At 23.9% G+C, this 20582-nt stretch overlaps 1 protein-coding gene across 6 annotated transcripts in view; it reads left to right on the forward strand.

Moving 5' to 3' along the window:
* The window catches only part of LOC105424730 (putative G protein-coupled receptor No18), a 42630-nt gene that overhangs the window by 555 nt on the left and 21493 nt on the right, over positions 1 to 20582 (forward strand). For 2 of the 6 annotated variants that reach the window (XM_011635119.2, XM_089071009.1), the window contains exon 2: positions 447 to 902. The exons of 1 other annotated variant lie outside the window; for it this stretch is intronic. The gene's annotated coding sequence lies outside the window, so the exon portion shown is untranslated. Of the gene's footprint in view, positions 1 to 433; positions 903 to 20582 lie in introns of all 6 variants that reach the window. 3 more of the 6 variants (XM_089070999.1, XM_089071001.1, XM_089071016.1) reach the window with 3 other exon arrangements.

Here is a 20582-nt window from a genome sequence, read left to right on the forward strand (position 1 = left end):
TAAATATATTAAAGACGGTTTATGGATAAAATTAGTATATTATGCATATCGAGCACGTAGCAAGGTTGATAATTAGTACGATTAATAGAAAGTAAACAAATCTAGCAATATTTTCTCAAAAGTCCAAGAATATTTTATCTAATTTTTATTATGAGCGCGCAAACGCAAATTAATTTGGATTGCATATCAAACATTTAATAGCTAAAATCGCGAGATATCTAGAGAAAATTATTTTAAGCCTCTTATAAAATTCTTAATATTAATTATTAATATTATTGAAAACATTATTTATAAATTTTTTTTTTAATGTTAAATAATCCACTTAAAAACTCTTTTAAATAATAGTTTTTTCAAATTAATTAAAAGTTAAATACTTATTGCGCAAAACTAAGTTTTTGTAAATCAAAATTGTATTGTATGTAATGGGATTTAGCTCTTACATTTAGATGTGCATTTCTCTTTCCACACTGATTCTCACATTGAAGGTGTTGAAGTTCTGGATATTACATATTACATATTACGTGCTTATGATGCGAAATATGTGATATTATATGAGACTATATTTTACGAACGACATACGGCGCGTTTGACGTCGGCTTTCGAGCATCTTGTTATATTATGAACACTTTAATTAATGAAGTCTTATAAGGTGAGAACATGCGGACAATTAACGGGATGTATATGTTGCAGTTTATGTTGTAATATGAATAATAATAAGTAATATTCACGCATCATTCATTGTGACAATGAATGTTATATGATATTTATTGAATTATTTGTATTTAACCGCTTGGAGTTATTTACATAATGCCAATAACATAATTAATTAATTCCAAACAATTTTGTTATTACACGTGAAATAAACTGTGATCAATACGTGTGAAACTGATGCTGATCATCTGGTAAGTTATATATAATGTATATATATATATATATATATATATATATATATATATATATATATACGTATTTAATGTTATTATAATATTTATAAGTCATATATATGTATATTATATTATTAGATTATCATAGAAACCCATTTATAGAATTAATAGTTTTGAAAACGATAACAAACATATACATAAATTATATTACAAATTATGTTATTGATAATATAAATTATATTAAAATTTTAAAATAGAGAGAGAGCAAATGAGAAATTTTACATAAATAAGAATAGCCAAAGTGAAAGATTTATGTAAGACTTTAATTTATGAAGTATTAACATGAAAAATGCTTAAATCTTTTTGTTTACCTTATAAAAATTTCTGGGAAAATTGCTTTCTTAAATAATATTTTATTTATCTAGAGAAAATTATTTTAAGCCTCTTATAAAATTCTTAATATTAATTATTAATATTATTGAAAACATTATTTATAAATTTTTTTTTTAATGCTAAATAATCCACTTAAAAACTCTTTTAAATAATAGTTTTTTCAAAATGTACTTTTAACAAATTTAGTTTTGCAACATAGGAAATAACTTGTTGAGATAGTTTGTGAATAATTTCAGAATTTCTAAAAAAAATTTTATAAAAAAATGTTATAAAAGCGATAATTTAAAATCACAGATTGAATAAATATAAAATGAAAAATAATGATTCAAATAAAAAGCTGAACACAAATTATAATATACTGCATGGCACAGCAGACATCATTATGCGCAACGTAATATACATCAGAGAAATTTTCACGACATATTTAACAAATAATTTTTTAAAATTTGTTTTATTATATTTGATGGTTCTTTACCTAACGATATTTGTCTCTATATAAAATTTAAAAGATATTTTATTTTTACATGCTTGTCAAAAGCTGTGCACCATCGTATAACTAATATTAATGTTTTATAACTCTCTTCTTTTTAATCTGAAAATAAAGCATGTATATGTGCTTGAATTAAATACGTATAATTGTGATTAACAAACTTCTAATCGGAATACTGATCATAGTTTTACACATACCTTTCTCACTGTAAATTGGATTAGTCTCGGCTTGTGAATAATTAATCGGATAACTAAAGTAATTCGTGGGAAAATCATCATGTTAGAACATTATACTGTAATATAATTTTCATAGTTTCATAGTTTCTTTGTTAGCAGCTGCGCCGCTGGCAAATTGTAAATGCAAATTTACTGTCTTAGTGCCGAAAGTGCAGCCCGACCAGCAGGCTTAGTTTATAATAAACAATTTTATGGCTGAAGAAATTTGTAACAGGTGTTGCTAAATGAAATTGAGTGCTGTAACCTCGAGTGTTTTTGTGTAAATTTGAAATGAGATTGCATTCTAGTATTCGAGGAATCTCTATCTATTATCAGAGGCTCTGTCTCTGGTATTCCGATTGCTTAAGAAAAATCGGAATGGTAAGTTGAGATGTACATTAAACAGATTTCAAGTACAAATGCTTCACAAAAATAATTGCTGCTATAAGTTGACTTTATTATTATTATTCACTGCGCACAATGAATAAATGTAGATTTTATTTATTATGCACAATAGTGAATAACAATTGATGATTCATCTGCTGTGCATAATTATTGTGCAACTAGTACAATTATTAATTACAATTATTCTTAAAATAATCGGTTTAATAATGAAATGTATTTAAAATTTCATGAGAGATCGTCAATCTTGAACAATTCGTCATTAATGATACAATTCTGCGAGCGAGTTTGAATTAAAATCAATATGTCAGAGACTTGAGCGTGAAAGATCGATATTTACATGAATAATGTGTACTTTTATGCAAAATCGCTCATTGCATGCTCATCGAATGTTTGAAGAATTACTGTAAATTTATTACCGTTGCCTCCGTAATGTCCGACATTATTTGAACATCGTGTTTTCAGGAACTTGGACCACAACTGCGCAAACAACTCAATTTGCTTACTTCTATTCTTCGCTTCTTTGTATTCCTAAGTTCACTTTGTTTCTTCGCTATTTAATCCCGTCATTGTTATTTTATCTTTGTTTTATTTACTTCAACATTTACATAGATCTTTTAGTAATTGTAATTTAGTAATTAAAATAATAAAGATCTATGCTCGTAGAAATTAAAGCACAAATATGACAACTGCATTGCAGAATGTTAATTGACATATTTAATAAAAATATTTAAATACAGAAGTAGAAATTAATAAATAAAAGAATAACTAAAAATAAATGTCTTTTATTAGGAAACAGTAAATAGAATTTTAGAAAAAGAATAGAATTAAATTTGTTAAAAATATAATAAATTTTAATAAAATAAATAATTAGATTATAATAAAAATCAAAGCATACATACTAATAAGTATAAATTATTTTGTAATTGAGCATAATTTGAATGAATTCTTCTTTTTAACAGTAATTGATATTACTAAAAATATGTCATAATTTCAGAAAAATAAATCAAAATATGTTAAATTATTATTGCAAAGTTTTATCAAACTTATAAGTATAATAAATATAAGAAATGCAATTTAAAGAAAGTAAAAGTTATATCACGAGTATTTCGCCAAGAAGAATTTTTCTCTTGCTCGAAAACGATGGTTAGTGGGATTCTTATTACTTTAACTTCGTGAAATTATGGCGCATCATCTTCAATTTTTCTCCGTTAGAACAAAAAGGAGACACTTAATTCGATTTGAATCAAATTAATTAATTTGTTATTAATTACTTGTGCGCTTTATTTTATTTTGTATTTTGGCTTTCATTAATTTTGTAATTTTTTTCTTCAAGACATCTAGAAATCTTTTATTTATATTATTTTATTTATATTATAATTTTTAAAAAACATTAAAATTATAAAAAAAATTTTTAATCAATGCTTTCATAAAATTTCTCTAAAAAATAATTTGTTTAATAATCAGAATTTGGGAGAAAAATATGTATATAATAATATGTATATAAATATATAATATGTATATAAATATGTATATTTGTCAAAAATACGAGTGTATATAATAAGTATTATTTTTATTCTGCGCTAGATATTTTTTGGACACATACTCATTAAGCGTCATACTCATTCGAGCTCTCGTCTCGCATACTGTTTAATATACTTTTATAAAAAAATTCATCTTTCGTTGAACATAGTCTTCATAGAGCATATTTTAAAAGTATTACAATATGCACATATACATGTACCTTCAAAAATGTAATAAATATATATAAAAATGAAGTAGAAAGAAATATTCTGCGGGTATCTATACCGATTTTTGGCAATACCTTTTTTCAATAAAAACGTATCAGTTTCTTATAGTTCTTATACATTTTTAACTTACGGGTTAGTGCACGTATCAGGTGCAGTAAGCACGAATAGTTGACACGGAAAGGTACTCTTTGTTAAGAAATTTCAGTGTCATTTCGTGTAACATGAGATAAACAACCAAACACGAAGAATATATTGCATGTCATTCTTTTAAATCATCTGGAGTAATAAATAGAACGCGGAATTTTTTTACATAAAACATCTAGTATTTAATAAATATATAAATATTATTTTATTAAATATCCATTTCTCTCTCTCTCTCTCTCTCTCTCTCTCTCTCTATATATATATATATATATATATATATATATATATACATATATATATATATATATTACGTATATTAAGTATCTCACACTTATAGTTTTCTTTTAGTTATGTATTCTATTTATAAATTTAATTTTCTAATGAAAGTTGGACGAGAAAAGTAATCATTTTTTCCTAGTTTTTATAAATTTAAAATCAATATCTTTGTATTAGCAAATTGTAAAATTTAATTAAAATCAAATTATTATTGCAATAAAATTGATAAAATTGTAAATAAAAGGGACGTATTAATAGAGTTTATAATTATTGAAATCATTGAAAATTATTTACTTTAGCTATTTGTAAAGTAAGAATTAGAAATAACCTTATATTGATAATTAAGAAGAAATATAATATATATATATATATAATATATATATATATATATATATATGTATATATATATATATATATATATATATATATAAACTGTTTTTTTTATTAAAATTTTAACATAAAAATAATAAACTGATGTATAGGTTTTCTATTTGATGTATGAGTTTCCTAAACAATTCTTTTGTATTTTAATAATATACACTTTTAAAGTTAATATATTTGTCAAAGAAGAATCGATTTGTATTACGTAGTATGAGCTATAAATTGACAAGAGATAACTTGTCAGGTATCACTTTTAAAAACAAGAACTTTGGATATTTATATTCTTTAAAACAAGGTAAAAAATTTTATATGTTATACCTCTTGTATATCGATTTATCTATTACAATCTTTATGCTTCTTCGACTCAAGTTAATCTCAAATCTTATAAGCTAATACTTGTTACATTTACAATGACGCTCTTTTCTTATCTTTGTTCTTGTATGTGGAGTAAGCAGAATATGACATGTTGAAGCATTGCTGAATTAGTAGATATTAATTGATTAAACACGTTCGACTTCATTTAACAAATGAGAGCAGCATTATAGATCTCACTCGTCGCTCGTCTTTTGTTATGTCGAAGCAATCTCGCAGAGCACCCTTGTTCACTCTTTTAATACTGATACGTGATTTTTTGCATTGTGAAACTGATACTAATTTGCGACCGTTACACATTTCTCATTACGTAAAATGGAAAACCTCGAATTAGCGGAACACATATTGTTTGTGTGTATATGGTTTAATCTTATTTTAAAATGAATGTTAATGATATTCTTTGAAAGTGTCATTATCTCGTTTGATATGCAGCAGACACGCATGTTTTCAATGCATTTTCCAAGTTTTCTAAAGCATTTATATTTTTAAGAATATTAAAGTAAAAAGTTGATGTGATAAGAATAAGCAAGAAGTTTCTTTCCCTGAAAAGACTTTCATGATTTATTATTCTGTATATTGAAGATAGCTTGTGACAGTTTTAAGTATCGCTTTATTTGTAATAAATTTTTAATTGATAGAACAACACTTAATTTAACGTGGAAAAACATCTAAAGTTGATTGAATGATATAAAAACCTGGTATTTGTATTGTCGTCATCTATTTCTGTGTTTCTCGACAAAATATTAGTGATTAGATTAATGAAATTTTATTATAGAATAAAAAAGAATAACATTTAAAAATGGGATGTAATTAAGATTATTTATTTAAATTATTTACTTATTTTAATCTATAACAAATTTATTATTCTTAAACAAATATAATAAATTATATAAAAATATTATATGAAAATATTATAAATATTACAAAGAGTAGTAATTTGTTTCGATTTTGAATTGCAACATTTTTAATTTGGTTATTTTATTGAAATATTTATGGAAATATGTCATATATATATTAAATATATATGGAAATATGTCTCATATATATATATATATATATATATATATATATATATACATACACATACACATTTATATATTTATATAACATATTGAATAATATATTTATATATAATATATTAAATAATATATGAATATATTAAATTTTCACTATTTAGTAAAATTAAATATTAATTGATTAAAATATATTAAAGACATATTACATTAAAACATAGATTGGACAACCAAATAAATAAAAATAACAAAACAATCAATTCTTTATTGAAAAATATATTAATTTAGAACAAAATATAATAAAAGTTTTAAATAAAATAATGAATTTTAAAAAACATCAATTTTTACGGAAAATTTAGTGATCAAAATATTTCTCTACTTTATTGAGCGTCTTTTTAATAACAAAGTTAATTGTGATTAAGATTTACTGCAATTTTGAATATGAGAAAAGATAAAAAATGTGGCGCTATATATATTAAATGGGTACTAATCCATGCGTTTCCACCTAGTGTCATCAAGTTATTTCTAAAGTTTTTACATAAAGCTCTCTCTCTCTCTCTCTCTCTATATATATATATATATATATATATATATATATAGCGAAATCAAATCAATACCTTATTAACTTTACGAATAAAATCTCGATAAATTTAAAAGATTCAGCTATAATCTTTGTAATAGGAATTAGAAATTGAATAGAGAGGGATCATGTCACGAACGGAATGTTGCTAAGTGCAACTATTCTGTCGATAAAGGTCTTTAATCGATTTCCTGTGATAGATAGTACATGAAATGCTGATGTAAATATATTGCTTACTCAAAACTTATTTGATTGGTCCGGGTATTTTATCAACAATTAATAATAGTTTTAATTCTGTGAAGTCTTGTCAAAAATTTCAATATCTATGCACATTGACACGTCTAAGATTTCAATAATGCATAAGAAACATAACATAATTATTGGTATTTTAGTAAATGTTTTTTATTATATATCGTGAATTATCCTACTTTTACTATATTTATATTACTTTATAGTACTGAATTATTTATGTATTTATAGTACTGAATTTTTACTTTGTATGTCACCGATAAAATTTTATTCTTAGATATTCTTAAATGTAATAAATAAATAAATAATAATAAGGAACGATAAATAAACAAGACAAAAATTTGATTTTTATGTTAACTTTTGCCGAATGTTTAAAATTATACACACGTTGTAATAATTTATGTTATTTTATTAGAATATTGAAAGAAACAATTGATAATTGCATTTATGTATATTAAAAATGTATTTTTAATAAATGATGTTAATGTTTACGGGAAATGAGAAAAATAATGACCAAGCCGATTACAATCTATAACAATTTACGGATACAGTACAATTTATAAATAAAAATAAGAGCTGCTAACAGACAACATATTTATTTTAAAGTAGAATAAAATATTCATCATCGTAATTGAATCAAAAGGACAATGAGATAAAATGATGCAGTAGAGAATCCTATTGTGAAGAATAAAAATAAATAAATGAGGACAATTTAGAATAGAAGATCTGAGTCAGTACATAATTGATGGAGAAAGGATTTTCTAAGTATAAACTATCTTTGCATCAATAGAAATATCGATTTAAATAAAGATATTTATCATAAAAGAGACGAAAAATATTAAGTTTAAATAATTTTAATATAATATTAAAATTTTTTAATAACTCTGATTTATCATAAATTATTACACGCTCATTAATATATTTTCTATAATTTGCAAATCATTAATAATGCTTTTAGTTTTTAATAATAAACAAGATTTAAGAAATAATAATAATATTTAACAGTGTGTTTATTAAGATAAATTGAAATGTAAAATACGTCATATTGCATTATATGTTAAAATAAATAAGTATAATAATACGTATTATCATAAAGATACGTATAATTATATAATATATGTAATATATACAAATATGGAATTAATTAATACTAATATAAAATTTTATGCACATGTTTATATATTGTTTAGTAATACTTTTTGCAATAGAAATATTTCTGTGTTATACATAATACTTTATTAAATTTTATGTATTTTATATACTTTTTGATTATTTAGATCAATAATAAAGGTATTAAAACAAAAAGAAATATTATTTAAAAGAAATGAGTAATAAGACTTTATCTTAGTTAACAAAATGATTAAACATTTAGGTAAGACATTGAGAAATTAATGAGAAAATTTGAAAGAATAAATTTTCAAAGTGTTGCAAAAAGTAGTACAGATCGTATATATAACATATATCGGAATATAAAGTTACAAGTGTACGTGAACATTATAGAAAAAGAAGTAATTGAAAGTGAAGTCCTAGAATTTCATACGAGCTACTCGTATAACTCGTCAAGGGCTGGCAATAAGAAATATAATCCTAGAAGTACTAGAAAGTTTCTTTGCCGAACTTCAAATTAAATAAATACTTGTAAGATCTTCTCAATTGATTTTGATTAAATAGTCGTTATGTTATGATGGAGAAGTTTTCACACTATCATTATTATTCTTCTGAAAAATTATTGGAATAAGAATTATTAAATACGCATGTTATTCAATGATGATGACTATTTTATCTGTGAATCTTTTTATTAATAGAAGTTTATTTTCTTTTATTATTAAAACAGTAAGTACATTATATTTAAACATTTAAAATTTGATATTAGTAATAATTATTCATACATATATAGAAACAAATAATATTTTTATTTAATTAAATTATGAACAAATTAATATAAATATGATTAATAAAATACAAATAAATATTAACATAAATGTGGCCATAAAATAAAAACATTATACCAGAATATTATTGTATCAGAATAAAAAGTTGTATATGTATCTTTACAAAAGTAAGTTAACTGTAATAAAAAAAATATATATTATGAGGAATATATATGTTATTTTTTATATCTAATTAACTCACTTCTTACATTTTTCATTTAAATTCTGATCATAACACAAATAATATAATATAATAAATTTTATAATTATATAAAATAAACTGACGTTTTGTGGGCATTTTAATGAAGAATATTATCGTGACTGTAGCTTTTTGATTTTCATTTTAATTAGCTACTCGATATTTTATGTATCAATTCACTTCCGATGAGAAAATAAAGTTAGGATTTAATCGATCGTTATGTATATGATTGTAATGAAATATACGATACATAAATCATAACATACAAATGTTTATATGATAATTTACGTGCTGCGTATCCATGTTGATTAAATTTCATTGAATTGAAAAGATCTATATTCAATGGTATTCAACAAGTTAAACAAGACAGCAAATGTTTTTATTTTTCTTTTGAACACAATAATGCGTTACTATATTATGTTTTGTTTTATATTTATGAATGGTATCTATAGATATACCTTACTTGTATATCAAAAGAGCTAAAGTACATTTTGATGTAGAACGCGTGCATTTTACGTTTCATTTCCTGTGTTACATATTGCAAGCGCGCTTACTAAAGAAAATATTAATATCTATTCTCGCGTAAAACAGGATTATCTTGCTTGGATTTCGCAGAAAGAATTCCGAGCACGTAACGGCTATTTTACAAATTTTAAATTGAAGTTTGGCACGTCTAGAAATTGATGAAAAGTTAGTTTTTAGGCACTTACATGATGAGAAACTTTGCGGAACATGGTATCATCTAAAGCATTCCAGTTTTTACTGAGCTGAAAGAATATCATCTCTTGATTAAAAAGCGCTTTTGGCAAACATGAAAATAATTTTCCCTTAGTGGTAGTATGAATTAAATGTTACTTCTGTACTGCCTAAATTTTTAATTCATATTTAAATATTACATATTTTATAATAATATACTTAAAATAATTTCTTTTTAAGTTAAAAATTATATAGAAGTAAGATTTTTTTATATTTCTGCTGTGTTTATTTTCTCTCTAATTTAAGTGTTTTTATCTTCCTATATAACTTGTTTATTTCTATTCTGTCATCTTCTTTCTTATTTAAATTAAAAAAAAATAAATTTTATGTAAATTATTTTTAAAAGAATGCGTGATAATTTTATTGAAACAATTTTCTATGAGATTTTATATAAAAAGATTACATAAAGCTGAAGCTTCATGTAATACTGCTGGTTAAATTTAATTAATTAACAGAGATAATAGTGCGCAACAATTGATAAAAATGTGAAAACATAATAAAATTTGATTTCTGCAGACTTTTATATTGTTATCTCGTTCAATAGTTGAAAAGTGTAACTTTAATAATTTTGAAAGCTTTATACAATCCTTTAAAATTGACAAAAAGTAAAGAACTGGTGCGTAATCAGAAAAGATTCTCTAAAAAAAGAAAGAAAGAACTTTGATTTCTTATTATATTAACTTTTAGAAAACTTGGAGATGCTTCTTTTTATGTTAAACTTTTTACAGTCTCTTGTCGATAATTTATGGTGTCACCAGACGCCATCTCTTTCGATAGAAATCGACAAGCAGCGAGTTTTACTACTGCAAACGTAATTTTCATCGTATACTCTATCAATACTGAATGATTGATATAACACGATCATGTTGTATACATATTTGAAAATCTCTCTTTGCTTTTCATAAGTATGTTTCGTGATATTTTATGAATTTTAATATTGGATATTCATTTCTCGTGTTAAGATACATTTATTGCTTTGCAAGTTGCATTGAAATGACGCATGTGTTCCTTGAGATGAGCATTAGCTTAATAAAATTATGACACAATTGTAAGTCCCGTGGAGAACTAAAAGGTCGCATTATCAACAATTATGCATCAATTGATTGTATACATGCTTATGAGTGCACGGCAGTTACGCGTGCCCCATTCAATTTTCGCTTAACACATAATTTCCATCGTAACTTCGAAAAGCACATGCAAATTAGATAAGTTTGACGTAATACATGCGCGTCGAGTTTCGTCGCGCAGTATTGTGTACGTAGAAATCATTTCTCTGTTGGTTGCATCGTTTAGCTGCTATGAATTAATGTGTTGTGCGTGACAATTGCTTTGTCGATAGCAAGTTTAGTACCATATAAAGAAGAGTTCACGAAGTTATATAGCATGAATGCATCTATTGAGATATGTATATATATATATATATATATATATATATATATATATACATGCCACCTACAGTCACTTGTATAAACTTTATTCATGTTCTAGAATGAAATCTTATTAGCATATTAGAAATCATATGTTTACGATTTGTTATAAACAACGATAGTGTAATAAAATGAAAATATTTTTTTCAGTTTGCGTAAAAATTATCTTTTGCAAATAAAAATTTAATAATTTATTTTAGATTTATGTATATTTATGTATAGTTTATTGTATTATTCTTTTTATTTATTGTCGATATTTCAGTTGCTAATCTCTATTTTTTCTTTTCTTTTATGTTATACTTGTACATTGGATAATATATACGGCATGAATTGTCAGATTGCTTACTTTGATAATATTTGAAATATTTGATAATACTTTGATAATATTTGAAATATTTGATAATACTTTGATAATATTTGAAATATTTGAAGTCATCCAATCTTGTTAAAGAAGCGAAGATCTAATATTTTTTTTTTACTTTTCATATAATAGGTTACACTCGATTTTCTATCTTGTTTCATCCACATCACGAGTTGATGGGATAGAGAAAATGAGATATCATATGCAGAGAAAAAAAATTCTATCAGACATGAAGTAAAAAAGGAACACCATAGAAAATGTTTTTTTAATCAAAAAGACCCATAAAAAATAAAAGTTTAAAATTTAGATTTAATTTAGATTTAATAAAACTCTAATCAGAGATTTTGTATATCCTTGTTGGTATAGGACAACAGGAAGCAAAAATGAGAAAATAAAATTTTTTTTATTAACTTTTGGCTTATTAAAGCTATCAGTGGCCATATATGTGTTTAGTATTAGATTTTAAACAGACAGTGAATATAAAATTAATTATAAATTTTTTATGGGTCTCTTGTCCAATAAATATGATTTTAAAATAAAATTGAATAAATATATGAATATTTATATATATAAATATTTAATATATAAAATAATAAAAATTTCCATCTATTATCCACTTTTATATTCATGAAGATTAATTTACATAAATTCTCTTTTAACTTGTGAATAATAAAAAAAATAAATTTTCTCGAGTGCATGCATTTGTAAGTTTATCTCAAATTACAAATTTTTTAGTCAAAACTGAACTGTATTGTTTAACTGTATTGTTTATAAGTGAATATTTCATATTTGTTATTCTAAATCTATGCTTGATCGAGTTTAGAGATTATAAATCATTAATCGACAAACGCAATCACATATGTAATGGCATTTTAAGATTCTTAAGATCGAATTTATCATTGAATTTTTTTGCTTTTTGACCTATATTCGCACATTGAGTTTAAAACTTTTTATTTGATCTATGAATTATGAAGCTTTCTGCTTACTGATATTAAACCGTGCTTCACATTTAATGCACTCCGTGTCTCTAGCAGTTGTTTTTTTCATTGATTTAAATATTAAAGTCTTCTTCTTATTGTTGAATTTTTTCATTGACTCTGATGTTTTTAGGACTTAATTAAAATACATTTGATGTTATAAAGTAAAGATGTTATAAATATTTATAACACAATAAATATGTATGTATATATACATATATACGTGTATATAGAAATGCAATATTATAAAGTTAATATAAAAATAGTTAACATAAATTATTATAGTTAACATAAATTATTAACATAAATTATTAAGAACACAGTACATTATTATAAGTAGTTAATTATAAGTAATTAATACATTAGTATTATACATTAGTATTTTATATATATATATATATATATATATATATATATATATGGATCTGTTTTATATATATATATATATATATATATATGGATCTGTTTTATATATATATATATATATATATATGGATCTGTTCTTACAATATTCTTAAAAATATATATGTACATATATAACAAATAATGAAAATACAATAAATTTTGTATATTCTTTATAAATCTTCTTGTCATACATATTCCTTTTTATATTTAATCATATAACATTTTTTATTATTTTACAATTTACATAAAAAATGCTAATAAGAATAAAATAAATAAGAATGTTTTTTTTTATGTATGTATTACGCTGATTTGTAGAGTTAGTTAAAAACTTTAAAAAGTATTCTTCGATCTCGAAAGCTGTAATTCTATTGTGTTTAATTGTGGTTTAAGAACCAAATATGCTTTGTAATTCGTTTGGCTCGCGTCTGCATTGCGGAATATTGTACAAAAATGCCAATGAGAAATGAGCTCTAATAAAATTCTCATAAAAATACCAAAATGGAATGTCGGTGGACAAGCGTAATTGTTTGCAATTATAAACCAAAGTAGAACATTAAAATTGTAACTTTAGTGACTCTTATAAATTTTTTTGGCACACGAATTTAAATTCAAAGTACCACGATCATTTACAATTATACAATCACATATTTACCGCAATAATAGTCATTCTCGGAAAGTTAATTGCGGTTACTGACAATCATTGTGACATACAAAAACGTTATATAACCGCACTTTAACAAATATTTAATTAAATTTATTAATTATTAATTGCAAAGTTTTCTCATTTTGTAATATTTCCGAAAATTAGTCTTAATTATATAATACTTCTAGATGATGAATGTAATACTTTGTAAATTAAATTTATAAAAATTAAAATTAAAATGATAATATTTTATTATTATATTACAAATGTAATTGTACGCGCAATTTTTATATATATAGCGAGATACTCAGAAAATTAGTTTAAGCTTTTGTCTGAGAATGCATTTAAAATTAAAATACTATTATTTTGACTATCTTTAAAATTAAAAAAATATATACAGCATAATAATTTTCTTATATTATAATATATGTTATAATATCTTATAATATATATTTTTTTTACGACATATATGTATATGTATATGTATACTTATACGCATGCCATAGATATTTCGTAGTTTAATTTGATATATGTAGCTTTGGTAAAGGACAATTTATTTAAATTTTTAATACTTTGACTTTTTAAACAATATAAAAGTTTAGAGATACATATAAAAAAGCGAGCATTAAAAAGATTTGTATTAAAATTATATTTCTGTCTTGTATTTTATATTTTTTTTATAATGAACTTTCATTATAATGAACTTTTTTATTCATAAATACGATTATAAATACATTTATTTTTCTGTTACATTAATTACGTAAAACTGTTGACTTATAATTTTAAAATTTACATACGATATTTTTTAAATTCCTTGAAATGCAAAGTAAAAATGGTTTGGTCATTATTTATCAGGTTTTTATACCAACATCAATGAAAATTTAAAAAAACCGAGACAAGAGAAATAATATAAAAAATTCATATATGTGAAAAATGTCATTAATACAGCTATAAATCAGAGCCTGTTATCGTTATGCTATGCGTTATCTTTGTCAATCAGTATAAGTACTTGCAGATTTAACGTAAAACAATTTAGAGTATTGATTTTTAATATAGTACACATTTTATTCGGAGGAAAATCATAAAATACGTAATAATTGCTTTATTGTTGAACGCAGAATTACACCGTTCTCGCACGTATCTGTGCTTTATTTATATCGTAATGGGGTACAAGTATAGCATAGTAGGACTCGTAGTAAAATATACGTACGAACTCACCCTGCATACCTATTATTAAGATACCTATTATCGATGTTACCTGTATTCTGTTTCGTCGACAAACGTGAGATTGCTTCAAGAGCATTCTATTTGAACATGACAAAAGTCGTTTGACGAAGCCATTCGTCATCAATTCAAATAAATAATATTATATTTAAGATGTAATTGATTTAATACATTATTTTCTTAAAATAAAATTAGTGATTGCAACATTAAAAGATTTTAATAAAAAAAAGTTGATTTGCAAAGTCATATTATTTTTATTGTTTTTTAAATTAAATTTTAATTAAAATATATTCAATGCGTATGATATATTATATCTAACTTTAATAAAAGATTACTTCGTAGAAATAAGCATTATTGTACATTCAAATATAATATTTTAGTTCATAAAAAAAAATGAATAGATATTAATGCTGTAAGAGATATAAAAACTTATTTTTAATTATGTCTATATATTTTTGTATTTTAAATATTAGATTACTTTTTTTTTTAATTTTTTTGACGTCACCATATAAAAAAGTAAAAAAAAAGATGTTACTCAATGCAAAAAATATCAAGAAAATTTAAATGCATGGAATAATTTATGATACAATATGTTTCTAAAACTTTTTAGAAACTGTACCAAGTGATAAATAAAAATGGCTGTAAAAATAATAAAAAATAAAAATAACTAAATATTAATTTAAAGTATCACATAGGATTAATCGTTGTCATAAAAATTGCAATGGTATAAATTACCTTTTTTTTTTCTTAGCTGTTTTCCGCGAAAATAATCGTATAGTGACAACGCGCTGTCAGAATTTCTATCACCGGATGTGAACAAAAGCCTGCGGGGATTTCGCAGTTTTCCTCTGTACAATTTTTATATGCTGATCTGCACCAACATGCGGCGAAACGTTGCATTTGACGCATATCATTCTTTTCGCCGAAATATCCTGCGCTGTATTCGTACGTTTAACTGAGAAAATACGAAGTGGAAATATATATTTAAATTAAATCAGAACAGCTTAGTTATCTCGATCAATAGCAAAGTGTAATGCAAAGAAAGGAAAAATTCCACTGATTTCATGATGAAATACATAAACTCATATGTAACGCGTATGTATGTCTTTTGTATTAAAAAAGAATATATTTCTCGGATGTGCAAACGTGAATATTCATTTAGTAGTAAAGGCGTTGAACGTGATATTTCTACTAATGTGTTCCCATATTTCGAATTCTGATTGTGATTTTCGTCAAAATCTAGAAGAGACTACTGGAGAGAAATGACGTACAGAAATTTAAAAAAAAAATCGTAATTACATCAATCGTTTTATATAAAGGATAATGCAAAATATTATTTTATATTAAATTTTGTGTAAATTTTCCTTCTCTTTGAGAGTCTCTTTAGTTAATACTCTCAAAGAAGTAATTTCTGCTAAGAAACTCTGAGAGTGCGATAGGATATTAAAATGTTTGTTTGGGTATCTAGACGCTTGTAGGTTACAATGAGAAGTAAAAAATTTACTTAAAAATGTTATATTTAGAATGGAATCCTCCAATTTTTGAGTACATTCGTTATTTTTAAGAGTCAATAAATCGAAATATATATATCAAATGATCACATGAATTATTTATTTATTTATTTATGTTTATTTATTTATTTATATTTATTATAAAAATTTTATAAAAATTTTATAAAAATTTTAAAATTTAAAATAATAAAGTGTTAATATAATAATATATTATTTTGGTAGTAAGACTAATATTTTAATATATAGTCAAGATATTGCACGAGCACAGCTGTAATCTTTTTGCAATATAAATCGATTTTCAGTAATGTGAGTCGGGTATGCAAATTTAAATCAATAACGGATATCGTATTGACAGTTTGACATTCAGCGGTATAACGTGTAGCAAAAAGTATTTGATAAAAGAGAAATTAAAAAGTAAAACGTGGAAAAAGAAAATGTAAATGTAATATCATATGCAAATAAAAAACTGGAAAATAATGTATTAAAAGAAACTGTGTTATTCAAACTGTCAAGTAATGTTTTACGTTGATTGGTAACTGGCTGATTTGCTGCTTGCTAATCCTATCACGTATCATGAGTCTAATTGGTGTCAGTACTGAATCCCAAATTGATATTGAGTCTACTAAATTGATATTGCCAGCTGTATTGACAGCTTGATATTCAATGGTTAAATATAAATCCAACGGTTGCACAAAAACAATGAAATATTAAGTTGGATTAAAAAATCAAAGATATATAAATCTTGTAAATAATTAAATTGCTTTCTCTCCGTGCTAATTAATTGTCAAACATGTAACTCATCACTCAAACAAATTTTTAAATTAATTAAATGTTCAATATTGGTAATTCAATATTTATATTTAAAATAAGAAACGATTGACTGAATGCAAATAAAGAGAATAAAACGAGAAAATGCAAATATAAAAACAGATAAAAAATAAAATAATACAAGATAGTTCACGTGTAAAGAATTGCGCGCGTGGAATGTGCATGAAATTTTATAGATAAATTATTAAAACTTGTATCACTTGCATTATCTCGGGGAAGTGTGATATTCGTTTATAATTGACCATTTATAAATTGCTTCTAAAATTTGATATCGTGCCCTGATAAAACATTCCAAATATTTTGCGATAAAGTCCAGAGGACGGAGAAATAATTTAAATTTGTATTCTATAACGATAACATAAAAGCATTTTCTCAATATATGTGTTAGCTAGAAATAACATTTGAGTCAATGTAACTCCTTCCATATCGCCGCAACCATTTTGCTTCACCTCTTTCGTCGCATCCAATTCACTGCAAACCAGTTTCCATCAAATACACGTGGCATACCTTGTATTGTTTAAGTACAGTGTTGTCGTATACATTAAACATCTTATACCCGTGAGGAATAGTAAATAAGACAAGATAGATAAGGTATAGATAGTAAGGAATAAAGATCAATTAAACAAGTTTAATATCTACAAGTATAATTAAAATGTTTATATAATAAATCTTAAAATAGTAAATAAAAATTATATTTTTTAAATAGTTATTAAAATGTTAAGGCACAGCATTTTTTTATATTGTTCTCTCGCCGTTTGATAAATAGTTTGAATTGTTTTTTGTAGCTATATAATTTCAATTATAAATCAATTATAATCTTTTTGCAACAAAAGAATGATAAATGTATATGTCTCTTAAATGCAAGAACCGCTTGGCATGGCAATTGTTTCAGCATCGATTAAAAATAGATAGAATAATATCTTCCGTGTGCTTTTCGAAAATTGACATCCCACGTTCATTTTGCATTCGTAATATTTCACTTACGGAGGCTTACGTATTACCTCATTCGCCATAAATTTGATTCTAACAAAGAAGGCAGTTTTGCATTTTACTCTATATGCTAATTTTGATGATGTTACAATGTTAAAACATAGATAGCTGCTATCACCTATTATACGTATTCGTATAAGTATGCTGTGTAGTAATCTGTCCGTGCATCCGCCAACACAAATGTGGTTTTATATATATATCTCCTGATACAAGCAAATCGAAACTACTATTGCTTGATATGCATTTGTTACTACAGACAATTTACATAATTTATGAATCGCTCGTACTATGCATTTAATTGCGACATATTAGCATATGCACACTATAAAGTTTGTAATTTGTCAATAACGCTATCATTATATTAACTATATGATAATGCGATATATTTATAATTGTATGTCTCTCTTGTGAATATGTTTTGTGTCGATTACATAAATATATAAATTTATTCTATCTATTTTAATTGACGATAAATTTGGATATAACAATTTTGCACCAAAATTATTCTAAAATATAAATAATAGATGCTTTTATATATAATTTTACATATAATTTTACTGTTATCAAAAGTGTTAAGAGATTATTGATTTGTAATTAAATTTATTTTTACATTATTTTAATAAAGTGATGGTTTTAGCGTGGTTGAACGTTGCCTAAATAAACAAAAAATAAAATAAAAGAATCGCAATAAATTAATTATAATATTTATAACAAAACTTAATATAATATACAAAATTTTGTGACATTCACATTTGGGTATTGGAGATATATAATTGTCCTCCTTATATCTCCTTATATTTGCCCTATTTATTTGTTTATTGTGAAATTAAATCAGCATGATTTATTTAATCCGTATAAATTATTTTTTTTAACAACATTTTTTTTATTTTTATTCAAAGATATACGAGTAATATTTCTCATTCCATTTTTTTTGCATGTGTGTAAAAAGTGTGCTACATGATTGCTTTCATCTTGTGCACGATAAAGCTTTATCGACTAAGCCGACATATATAGATAAAAAGACATATAGATCAGCGTACGTTTGAATATCACACGAGTTTACATCCTAACAGAAAACAAAACTAGCTAAAAATCGTTTAGTGTTAAATAAAATATCATTTAATATTAAATAAAATATAAGAATTATGTAATATTACATATGTATATACAAAAAATATTTATAATTTAAAATAATCCATTCTTTTTATAAATTTTCTATTTTTCTTAAAATCTTCTTTTTGCAAATTTTTAAAATTTATTAAACAAAAAGTTACTTTTTACCTCAATCTAATCATTTTTACATTAAAATTTAAGTAAAACTGAAAATAATATAAAAATTAGCGTTAAATATATAATTTATCTCAATTTTAACTATTTACAACTAAAATAATTTTATCTTTAAAAATAAATTGATTTTAGATTTGTTGAACATTTTATACGCAAAAGAAGATAAATGATAAGATAATAATGAGATACTCTGAATAATTAATCATTTCCACAGGAAGGGAGAAATTGCACAGTTTCTTCTAAATGCAAGATCTCGTGAATTGTGGCTAGTAAAAGTCGGTCAATTAGACACTCTACCAATTTCACATGAAGAAAGGAAGAAAGAGAATCATACAAGCAAAAAGTTTGGTCATACAAACGTAGTATAAACCGCAGTATAAACGAGATCTATTCAGAATCTTTTAAAACAAATTCACGAATATTTCATTGCTATCGAGAAATTTCGATGATTTGAAACGCGATCTTTGAAATGTTTTTCTCATCATAATTAATATAAATTCGGATGGTACAAAGATAAAAAACGTTTTAATTAAAAGTAATTATTGTTGAAAATTATATTGATGCAACAATATCACGTACAACATAATTTAATTCTTTTCTTTGAGACGAGCATGAAGTCAAGTTAAGTGAAATTCAAATTTGTTTCGAACAAATGCGATACGACAAAAGTGAAAAATTGATTAATTCGCAATGTATATCCTTCAATTGACTTCTATAAATTATGGTATTTGCATTCCGCATAGAAACTATAATTTCGTATTTCCATGCATTTGTACAAAAAGTCTTTTTGCAAATTATAAAATGTTTTTTATATTTTCTACTTCCTATGTATTTCTTGATGCACAACGCATTTCAACATACCAAAATTAAATATCTTTTTGATATCTAAAAAT

The sequence above is a fragment of the Pogonomyrmex barbatus genome, unplaced genomic scaffold, assembly GCF_055798465.1.
Source record: "Pogonomyrmex barbatus isolate J1 unplaced genomic scaffold, ASM5579846v1 scaffold1, whole genome shotgun sequence".
Classification (NCBI taxonomy): Eukaryota; Metazoa; Arthropoda; class Insecta; order Hymenoptera; family Formicidae; genus Pogonomyrmex; species Pogonomyrmex barbatus.